The 12490-nt window shown below is 37.6% G+C and overlaps 1 protein-coding gene across 1 annotated transcript in view; it reads left to right on the top strand.

The window, feature by feature from the left end:
* LOC100515222 (UDP-glucuronosyltransferase 2C1) overlaps positions 1-12490 on the top strand; it is a 38760-nt gene that overhangs the window by 4280 nt on the left and 21990 nt on the right. The gene's annotated exons all lie outside the window — the stretch shown is intronic.

Raw genomic sequence — 12490 nt, 5'->3', positions numbered from 1 at the left:
AGAGCCACAGCAATGTGAGATCCGAGCCATGTCTACAACCTACACCACAGCTTATGGCAATGCCAGATCTTTAACCCACTGAGCAAGGCCAGGGATCGAACCCGCAACCTCATGGTTCCTAGTCGGATTCGTTCACCATTGCGCCACGACGGGAACTCCTGGTACTTTTTAAAGTATGGTAGTAGCGTAAAAATAGATACATAGACCATTCCACCGGATTGAGTGTCCAAAAATAATCTCTCACCTATAAGGTCAAATAATATTTGATGAAAGAACTAAGAGACTCAACAAAAGTGTACAACCTCTTAAATCAATGGTGCCAGGGAAACTGGATAATCACACAGAGAAGGATGAAATAGGACCCCATCTTACAACATTTACAAAAAGTAACCCGAAATGGATTAAAACTTTCAAGATAAGACCTGAAACAATACAACTCCTAGAAGAAAATGTAGGGGAAAATCCTTGATAAGGGTCTTGACAAAAATTTTTTGGATACGACACCAAACAGCACAAGGAACAAATACAAAACCCAATGCATTGACGACATCTAACTTAAAAGCTTCTGCACCGCACAAGAAATGATTTAAAAAATGAAAGGCAACTTACAAAATGGGAGAAAATATCTTAAATTATGTATCTGATAAGATTGATACACAGAACATATTTTTTTAAAAAAAACCTCATATAACTCAAGGAAAAAAATGAGTAGAGATGCCAAATAGATATTTTTTCAAAGATGTACAGATGGCCAACAGTTACATGAAAGGGGACTTGATATTACTAAGCATTAGGAAATTAAAATCAAAACCACAATAAGATATCACTTCACACCCTTAGAATATACAACATCAGAGCAATGCAATTGAAAACAATCATTCACATAGGAAAAAATTTGATGATAGCCAAACATTACTTAAAATCTTAATTTCCTTCAAATTTCATTGAGATTATAAATGACGTGTAACATTGCATAAGTTTGAGGTGCAAATACATGGAAATGCTTATATATTGCAAATGATTACCACCTTAGTATTAATGAACACCTCTAAGATCTCGCATAATTACTACTCTTTTCACCTGTGGTGAGAAAATTGAAAATCTATTCACTTAGCAACTTCCACACATAATAGACTATTAGTAACAAAGATCACAATGCTGTACATTAAAGTCACCAAAACTTATTCGTCCTGTAACTGGAGGTCTGTGCCTTTGAACCATCACCTACCTCCTTTCCTTAACTGCTAGTCCTCAGAACCCATCATTCTAGTCTCTGTTACTATAAGATCAGTTTTCTTTAGATTCCATATAGAAGTGATAGCATATGGTATTTGTCTTTCTCTGTCAGACGCATTTCACTTAGCATAATGCCCTCAAGCTCCATCCATGTTGTGGCAAGTGGAAAGATTTCCTTCTATCTCACAGATAAGTAATATTCAATTTTACACATGTATCACATTAACTTCATCCAGTGGGGCAGAAGATAGATTGCAGCAAACCTAAGAATAAAGTTATTAAAAGCATTTCCCTCAAGCATGATATTTTCTGAAATAGATTTTTTTAATCAGACAAGTTTCTCTATGGAGTGTAATTTGCATGTATGCAAAATTGAAGCAAGGATATTGGAAGGCTACTACAGTAAGTCCAAGTTAGATATGAAAATGACTAGGGTTAGACTGATGGTAGTGAAGACTGCAAAGGAAAATAGATTGATTTATGATTTGTGGGTAGTATAAAATGTATAGTTATAGTAAGCAGTTAAACAATTATAGATTTTATTTTATTAAGAGCCAATTATTCTCTTGTTAATATTATCATCATATACTCCTATTGCTCAATTGCTTGAGGCCTGTTTAAGCAAAAGGATTACAGATAATGTTACTGTCCTAGATGTCACTGGATCCATTTCTGCACAGGGTAATGGCCTCCAATTGTGAAGAGCCAAGCAAACAAACAAACAAACAAACAAAAAAATGATTATGTAAAAAATCTTAGAAAAAGAAAGCAAAGCAAATAGAATTGGATGGGTTAGAAGGAAGGGTAAGATCATTGCGTTACATTTTTCAAGACTTGCCTTCTCCATTCTAAGACATCGCTTCTCAACCAAACATTAATATGACCAGAGGCAGAACTTGAATTCACATCTGCAGCAATAGTAAAAATATATTTTCTCTTTCTCTTAAAAGATAGTTGTGATGTAGCAGAAAGGTCACTGAATTTAGCATCAGAATTTTTCAATATAAATCTCCTTGCAGTAACATCTCTTAAAGCATACATGCTCTCTTCTTCTGGCAGTAAGTGATTGCCTCTTTCCTATCTAGAGTATTTAGCGGAGTTATCAGTAAGAGAAACACTCCAGAGATCATTTTGTTCAAATGAACATTCAAATAAAATCTGAGAAAAATATGTGAAAAATCTAGTTATCACACAGTAATGGATTTTCTAACATCATGTGGAAAATGATTTATTTTTATCCATTATTTTGGATTTGGCTTTAACATCAAGTGTATTTATTTTGATGTACTCTAAAAGACGTTTGGGATCTATCATCCTGAGTATTTATTTCCTAATGCAGTGTACTGAGTTCATCAACCTTTTTTTTTTTCCTTCAAAACAGTTGTACTTCATTTTAATCTATAATTTGAAGTTGACACTTGAAAGTTCAGTGCCATCTACTACAAATTGATTGGGAGGGTCAAAGCGAGGTTTTTGGATTTTGAGTTTCATGCACTGGGTTTAAGACCAGATTTCGTTTGAGCAAATGTTAATCATGAAGACTGTGAAAGGCTTCTGCATCCTTTTCATGCTGCATCTATGCTTCTTTGATTCTACAAGAACTGGGAAAATACTTATGGCTAGTTTAATTTCCATTCTTCACAAAATCCATTGCCATACCTCTGCAGAACCCTAAAATTAGAAATGGGAATCACCCATTTCTTCTATAGGTTTTCCTTCTATATGTTTTTCTTCTATAGGTTTTCCTTCCGTATGTTTACAAGGCCACATGATGTGGATGTTGTTGCCCAGATAGTTGCTATTCTTGGAGGCTCAAACTTTGCTAAATGGAGTATATTATCTACCAATGTTTATTACAGACAACGGGTCCCCTAACCAGTCATGTTCGTGGCAGAAGGATTATGAATGTGGACTTGATAATGGACCTATCCATCATATCTGGCTCCATATATGAGCTTTCTATGAGGTGCTATTGTTTTTTTTCTTTTTTTGTAAATGAGTATAATGCAATCTTGACCTACATGTTCCCCTCAGAGCAGTACTTAGCACATCTCTCTTCTAATTAATTAGCTACTTTTAATCCTGTAACTTATCTCCAACAAATCCGAAGTTGATTCCAATTACAATGCTAAACCAGAGCTCATTTTTTTTGGTCTTTTTGCCTTTTCTATGGCCACTCCTGTGGCATATGGAGGTTCCCAGGCTAGGGGTCTAATTGGAGCTGTAGATGCCAGCCTATGCCAGAGCCACAGCAATGAGGGATTTGAGCCAAGTCTGCAACCTACACCACAGATCATGGCAACCACGGATCCTTAACCCACTGAGTAAGGCTAGGGATCAAACCCTCTACCTCATGGTTCCTAGCCAGATTCGTTCACTACTGAGCTACAGCGGGAACTCCCAGAGCTCATTTTTGGAGCAAGTTACACAGAGTTTATTTGCCATGATGTTTGCATTCTGGAGTAAGAGAAATACTTAAATCCCTAGAAGCCATTAAACATGCTTTGAACTGTCACTGATCTCTGGAGACACCAAACTCCACTATGGTACAAAAGGAAGAGTGGGCACGCATAAGATTGAGTGATAGGCTAAGATTTATCTTCAGTTCTTGCAATGGCTCTACCAGGTTCATGGAATTATCATAAGTGTGTGAGTGTGTGAAGAAATTCAAAATTCCAGTAGCTTCTTATCTGGTACATTTCAGCTTTCCCCATCAATTCACATTATGCAGTGGGTCTTCTCCAAAAAGAGAATAGGAAAAGAAAATTTGTAATTCTCTGGATATTACACCCTATATGCATATATTCTAAGGAAAAAAATGGCAGTACACCTTCAGGATTCTGGGGTTCAAATGTGCAAAATACTCAAGGATTTTTAAATTTTAGACAAACATATGAACAAACAAATAGAGAAAAAAGTTATGTATGTGAGAGGGTTATGAATCTAACAATATATCGTTGCCTCTGCAGTGGTTCTACAAAGAGTCATCAGCTTCTTTCCCCTATTCGTGTACTGCAAACTCCAGATAACTGATACGGTATATTTCTAGGCCAGTATATCTGTATAATTGTTTAATGACCATCACAATTCTATTTTTTTATCACCCAATGAATTTATTACATTTATACTTATACAATCATCATCACAATCCAGTCTTAAGTTATTTCCATCCCACACCCCCAGACCCCAAGCACATCGCCCTACCCCCCAGACTGTGTCCTTTGGAAGCCATGAGCTTTTCAAAGTCTGTGAGTCAGTATCTGTTCTGCAAAGAAGTTCATTCTGTCCTGTTTTCAGATTCCACATGTCCGTGATAGCATTTGAGTTGCTTTCTCATTGTCCGACTGACTTCCCTTAGCATGATTAATTTCTAGGTCCATCCATGTTGCTAAAAATGCCATTATTTTGTTCCTTTTAATGGCTGAGTAGCATTCCATTGTGGATATGTACCATGTCTTCTTGATGCACTCCTCTGTGGATGGACATTTAGGTTGTTCCCTTGTCTTGCCTATTGCAAATAGTGCTGCAATGAACATTGGAGTACATGTGCCTTTTTGCGTCATGGTTTTGTCTGGATAGATGCCCAGGAGTGGGACGGCTGGGTCAAATGGGAGTTCTATTTCGAGTTTTCTGAGGAATCTCCATACTGTGTTCCACAGTGGTTGCGCCAATTTACAACCCCACTAGGAGTGTAATAGGGTTCGTTTTCTCCACACCCTCTCCAGCACTTGTTGTTTGTAAGACTTTTTGATGATGGCCATTCTGGCTGGTGTAAAGTGGTACCTCATAGTGGTTTTGACTTGCTTTTCTCTAATCATGAGTGATGTTGAACATGTTTTCATGTGTTGTTTTGGCCATCCACATGTCTTCTTCGGAGAACTGTCTGTTTAGATCTCCTGCCCATTTTTGGATGGGGTTGTTTGTTTTTTGCTATTGAGTAGTAAGAGGTACTTATAAATTTTGGAGATTAATCCCTTGTCAGTCGTTTCATTTGCAAAGATTTTCTCCCATTCTGTGGGGTTGCCTTTTCGTTTTGTTTAGGGTTTCCTTTGCTGTGCAGAAACTTTCAGTTTGATTAGGTCCCATTTGTTTCTTTTTGTTTTTACTGTCAGTACTCTAAGAGGTGGATCTGAGAAGATGTTGCTGTCTTTTATGTCGGAGAGTGTTTGGCCTATGTTTTCCTCTAAGAGTTTTAGAGTATCTGATCTTATATCCAGGTCTTTAATCCATTTGGAGTTTATTTTTGTGTATGGTGTTAGGGAGTGTTCTCATTGCATTCTTTTCCATGTGGCTGTCCAGTTTTCCCAGCACCACTTATTGAAGGGGCTTTCTTTTCTCCCTTGTATGTTCTTGCCCCCTTTGTCGTAGATGAGTTGGCTGTAGGTGCGTGGGGTGAATTCTGGGCTTTCTCCCCTGTTCCACTGATCTACATTTCTGTCTTTGTGCCAGTATCCTATGGTTTTGATGAATGTTGTTTAGTAGTATAGTCTGAAGTCCGGGAGCCCGATTTCTCCAGCTCCATGTTTCTTTTGCAGGATGTCTTTGGCAATTCTGGGTCTTCTGTGCTTCCAAACAAACTTTGAAATATTTTGTTCCAGTTCTGTGAAAAATGTCCTTGGTAATTTGATGGGGATTGCACTGAATCTGAAGATTGCCTTGGGTAGTAGAGTCATTGTGATAATATTGACTCTTCCAATCCAAGAGCATGGTATGTCTTTCCATCTGTTGTGTCATCTTTGATTTCTTTCATCAGTGTCTTATAGTTTTCAGAGTACAGGTCTTTTGTCTCTTTAGGTAGGTTTACTCCGAGGTATTTCCTTCTTTTGGATGTGATGGTAAATGGGATTGCTTCCCTAATTTCTCTTTCTGATCTTTCATTGTTGGTATATAGAAATGCTGTCGATTTCTGTGTATTAATTTTGTATCCTGCACCTTTACCAAATTCATTGATGAGCTTTAAGTGTTTTCTGGTAGAATTTTAGAATTCTCTAGGTATACCATCATGTCTTCTGCAAATAGTGATAGTTTTACCTCTTCCTTTCCAATTTGATAATGAAAAATTTATTGAAAAAGAAGCTCCAGCATGATATTTTCTGAAATATATATATTATATATATTATCGGTAATATATTATATATATATATTATTGGTAATATATTTTATATATTATATATAATTATATATTATTTATATCTATTATATATAATTACATATATTATATATATTAAGTGTATTATATATAATTATATATATTATATTATTTATATGTATTATATATAATTATATATATTATATATATTATTTATTTATAATATATAAAATTATATATTGTTTACAATGTATATTATATATATTATTTACAGTATATAATTTACATATATTTTATAATTTATATATATATTATTTACAATGTATATTATACATACATACACACACATACATATATAATCAAGTTCCTTATGGAGAGTGATTTACAGGCATGCGGAACCTGAAAGAGTGATATTGGAAAGCTGCTGCAGTAAGTCCAGGTAAGATAGGAAAATGTGTAGGCTTAGACAGGTGATAGTGATGACTGGAAAGGAAAATAGGTTGAATATAATTTGGGGGTAAAATGTATAAGTATAGTAAGTCTTTAAATAATTACACAATGATAATTTCTTGTTGGCCAACTATTGTTATGATCTCTTCTCATGAATCAGAAATGTTCTTACTGGCATCTAGCAATTTTTCAACTCTCTTTGCTCACTTCCTTGAGAAAAATCACCATCCATGGCTGCTAGTGTCTTACAAAATGTACGTTTTAAATAGTAAGACTTGAAAGTTGAAAGCACTCTGATCCATGGGATACAGAATAATCATCCTGTCAGAAGGCATGAAAAAATATTGTGCATTTCCACGAAGGCTCCTGAGTGACCAGCTGAATCACCGGTGAACACTAATATTTTAAAAGAAATCATTTTCTAAATATCATGTCTCAACAATGCGTTAAACATATTCAGTAATCCATCTAGTAAAGACATGAGCTGTCATCCAGGCTTTGTTGTTCCATTTATAGAGCACAGGCAGGGTAGATTTAGCATCATTCTTGAAGACCCTAGAATTTTCAGAACGGTCCTTAAACACTGGCTTCTGCTTCAAGTCACCAGCTGCTTTGTCCCCAAAAAGAGAGTCAGCCTGTCCTCTGAAACCTCAAAGCCAGGCACTGACTTCTCCTCCCTAGCTATGAAAATCCAAGATGGCATCATCTTCCAGTATAAGGCCAATTCATCTGCATTAAAAAGTCTGTGGTTAGTGCAGCCACCTTCATGTATTACCTTAGCTAGATCTTCGTTCTAAATAACGTGCCGTGGCTTCTACATCAGCACTTGCTGCTTCACTTTGCACTTTTCTGCTATGAAGATGGATTCTTTCTTCAAATCAAATGAACTTAACTCTGCTTCCACTTTTTCTTCTTTACCCTACAGCATCCTCACCCCTCTCAGCCGTCTTAGAAATGGAGAGTTAGGGCCTTGCTCTGATTTAGGCTTTGGCTTAGCAGAATATTGGGGCTGGTTTGGGCGTCTGCCCAGATCATGAAATCTGTCTCCATATAAGCAATAAGGCTGATTCACTTTCTTATTATTCATGAGCTCACTGGAGTAGTGCTTTTAATTTCCTTCAAGAATCTTCCCTTTGCAAAAGATTTCCCTTGTTTGGTGGAAGAAGCTTAGCTTCTGGCCTGTCTTAGCTTTCAGCTTGCCTTCCCAACTAATCATCATTATTTCTAGCTTTGAGTTAAAGAAGAGACATTCAGCTCTTCCCTGTGCTTGACACTTAAAGGTCAATGCAGAGTAATGAATCGCCTAATTTCAATGTTATTATTTTTTATTTTTTTATTGTTATTTCCCCCAACAGACTATTTTTCCCCCTCTGTACAGCATGGGGACCCAGTTACATATATATGTATACATAATTTTTTCTCCTATTGTCGTGCTCCTTGTATCTAGACATAGTTCTCAGTGCTACACAGCAGGATCTCATTGTTAGTCCATTCCAAAAGCAATAGTTTGCATCCTTTAACCCCAAGCTCCCAATCCCTCCCCCTCCCCCTGGGCAACCACAAGTCTATTCTCCAAGTCCATGGTTTTCTTTTCTGTGGAGATGTTCATTTGTGCTGGATATTAGATACCAGATATGACTGATATCACATGGTATTTGTCTTTCTCTTTCTGACTTTCTTCACTCAGTATGAGAGTCTCTAGTTCCATCCATATTGCTGCAAATGACATTATGCCATTCTTTTTTATGGCTGAGTAGTATTCCATTGGGTATATATACCAACTCATCATAATCCAATCATCTGTTAATCAACATTTGGGTTGTTTCCATGTCTTGGCTATTGTGAATAGTGCTGGAATGGACATGCAGGTGCATGTGTCTTTTTAAAGGAACGTTTTGTCCAGATATATGCCCAAGAGTGGGATTGGGGGTCATATGGTAGTTCTATGTATAGATTTCTAAGGTACCTCCCTACTGTTCTCCATAGTGGTTGTACCAGCTTACATTCCCACCAACAGTGCAGGAGGGCTCCCTTTTCTCCACACCCCCACCAGCACTTGTTATTTGTGGACTTATTAAGGATGGCCATTCTGACTGGTGTGAGGTGGTATCTCCTGGGAGTTTTGATTTGCATTTAGAACTACTCAGGGATGTTGAGGATTTTCTCATGTGCTTGTTGGCCATCTATACATCTTCCTTGGAGAAATGTCTATTCAGGTCTTTTGCCCATTTTTCAGTTGGGTGGTTGGCTTTTCTGCTATTGAGATGTGTAAGTTGCTTGTATATTCTAGAGATTAGGCCCTTTTCCATTGAGTCATTTGAAACTGTGTTCTCCCATTCTGTAAGTTGTCTCAATATTATTGTTTCTCAAGAATAACAAGATCTGAGGATCAGGAGAGAGACAAGGAAACAGCCAGTTGATGGAGTAGTTAGAAGATAAACATTGATTAAGTTCACAGTCATGACGGATGAGGTTTTCTGGTGTCCCTCCAAAACTGCAGGGCTAACATCAAGGGTCATTGTCACAGACCACCTTAACAAATACAATAATAATTAAATAGTTTGAAATAGTGCAAGAATTACAAATGCAATATGGATGTAGGAAGTGAGCAAATTCTGTTAGAAAAATGGCACCAATTGACTTGTTTGACTCAGGGTGGCCGCAAACTCTCAATATGTAAAAATCCAACATCTGGATTTATATCAAGCACAATAAGGAAAATTACAGTAAAACAAAGTATACCTGTACTTTTCAAAGACTCTTTCTCCCTGCAGGATCAATTTCCTAGGCACTGGGGATTACCGCTTGGACCTTTTGAGGCATCCACTAGGCAACCACTTATAGACAGAAACAGATTCCTCTCACCTTCACCCTTTCCCCTACCAAAGCACCAACAGAAAATAAGATCACTTTTCTGTGGATGGTGGAAATTAAAGATCTTAAAGAAATCATGTAGGATGATGATCTCCCTTGTATCTGAGCCCTGCCAAAGATCCCAGAAAATGGTAGTGCGTTCCTGGAAACTCATCTGAGAAATCACTCTACAACACCCCTATATCACACGTGGTATCTGTGGTAGAGCAGGTTAACACATCTCAGTCCATGGTATAAGGCCACTGCTTTCGTGCTTGTTCTCTGCATTCTTCCTGCAAAGAAGAGCAGACACGGTTCTTGTTCACTTGGAACAGACAACAGCATACATTTACAGTTTTACCTGAAGAACTTCTGCTCTTCCCTTATAATGTAGCTGAAGGGATATGAATTACCTGGATACCTTTGAGAAGACTGTACTAATGGACTATGTTGAGAATGTTATGCAAATTAGACAGGATGAGCCAGAAGGGGTAGTATGTTGGGAAGCTGTGTGAAACACAGGAGGCTTGGAATCTGAGAGAATAAATGCAACGAATATTCAAATGTGACCCACCACATCGATAAACTTGAGATCCAGCAAAAACGTTCAAACTTTCATTGTGTTTTGTGTTGTTATCTGTGGTCTTGTCATGAATTGCATTTATTATGTGAAGTCATGTTCTTCTTATGCCCAAATTGTCAATGTTTTTTTGGCAATGTTTTTTGACAATGTTTTTTTGTGCTGTTGAATTTGGTTTACTAATGTCTTGTTGAAAATCTTTACATCTACCTTCATCAAAGATATTGGTCTCTAATTTTGTTTTGAAAAGTTTTGGTCTCTCTTTTAGCTTCAAGGGACATCACTTTCAGTTAAATTTGGCGTCACCATATTTTTCTTTGAGAACTTTGAGTATACCAACCAACTCTGTCCTGGCTTGCAATGTTTCCACTGAGAAATCCAATAATATATACATGGCAGTTTTCGTGCATGAAATAAGGCGTTTTTTAGACTTTCTCATACATTTTCTATGGATATTTCTGTTCCACATTCTTTCTTCCCTCTTAAAGGGTATTCCTTTAGATTGTATGCCTTCTTCAGTGCCACAACACCAATCGAGTATGAAGATCCTTCTATTTCCTTTCTCTGGTGTAGAGTCCTGAAATGCTCCTATTTACAGGCCTGCCCCCAATCTCTCAGATTGGGGACAGGTTTCTGCACTTGCTCACTAGCTGTCTGCAAAGGCTCACTCTCTCTGTCCTTGGCAGAGCTGGAGAGAGCCAGGGAGCAGTGGGAGGAACAAAAAGCTGTGGGTGAGGTACACAAAGCATTGCGGGAGCCTCTGGCACCTCAGAGGGGTCAGCAGCTGAGGTGTCCCAAGGAGGCATGTGGAAGGCTTCCTGATGGAGTCCACAAATTGTTTAGTAGGAAGAATCCAAAAATGGTTAGCATTCCTTGGATAAATTCTAAGGTCAGTCAGCGATCCCAGCCTCTCCTATCTCCTTAGCCTTGCAGGTCACCTCAGTGATCTGAGTGAGGTGACAAAGAAGGGGCATCCCTTACTGCTGAGGAACCCAGGCACTCGTTCATAGGATCTCACTTTCCCTCACACTTCACACAGATTTTTCCTGCCATCAAGCCATGATAACTTGGGAAGGAGTGACACAGAAAAGGGAAATGTTTGCCCCACTGGTGGATGAAACTTGTCCACTCGACTCTCGGAAAGGTATTCTCATTCCTAGATGGCTGCCAAAATCAAAGGTCTCTGGGGGAATGACCAAAGAGATATCCCATGAGGCAGTCTTGCTGACAACAGCCTAGAAAAGACATTCTCATCAGAAAAACTTTAAAGGAAACTGTCATCAGTGGAGGAGGATCGTGGAGCAATGTAAGATAAGAAAACCTGTCAGGATCTTGCAGGCCATTTCAGAGAGTATAGATTTCAAAGAACATAAAACACTTATTAAAGCATTTTGCTCAAGTATATTTTCTCACATAGGTTTTTTTTGAAAATCAGACAAGTTTATCTACAGAGAGTGAATTGCGGTTACAGAGCAGTGCCATTGGAAGGCTCCTGCAGTAAGTCCAAGTTAGATATGAAAATGAGGAGGCTTAGATGGATGGTAGTGAAGAATTCAGAGGAAAATGGATTGATGTATTAATTTGGGGGTAGACTATGTAGATGTAGTAAGCCATTGAGTAATTACAGAATTATAGTTTATTATTAGCCAACTATTATTCTATGATAATGTTATATCACTATATTGATTAATTCCTTGAGGAAAGTCAGCTTTTCCAGCACAAGGATTATAGATGAAGTTTGGTCCTAAATACCAAGAGATTCCATTCTACGTGGGGGTATGGCTTCCATATGTGAAGATTAAAACCAAAAAGTGGAATTTTACATTGCAAGAAGGATCTTAGAAGAAAGAGGAGACAATAATAGAATTGAATGTGATGGAAAGAAGGATAAGAGTATCAAAACACCTTCTTCAAGGCTTGGTTTCTCCATTCTAACACATCTCTTCTCAATTAAACAGAAACAGAACTTGCACTCACATGTGCAGTATTAGTAAAAATATTTTTTCTCTTCGTCTTAAAAATTGATGTGACTTAGCAGAAAGGGGCCTGAATAATCAGAATGTTTATATTTGAATCTCCCTGCCTAAACACCTCTTAAAACACACAAATCCCTTCCCTCTGGAAGCAAGCGATGGCCTTTTCCCTGTGTGGAATATCTTGCGGAATTTGCAGTAGGAGAAATGCTACAAAACCGTTCTGTTCAAAGGAACATTCAAATGAAACCAAAGAAAAAGGTCCACAAGTCTAGTCTTAATGGATATACATCACATTTACTTAACAGA

This window comes from Sus scrofa, chromosome 8 (genome assembly GCF_000003025.6).
Source record: "Sus scrofa isolate TJ Tabasco breed Duroc chromosome 8, Sscrofa11.1, whole genome shotgun sequence".
Taxonomy (NCBI): Eukaryota; Metazoa; Chordata; class Mammalia; order Artiodactyla; family Suidae; genus Sus; species Sus scrofa.
This window is presented reverse-complemented; position numbering and strand designations above follow the sequence as displayed.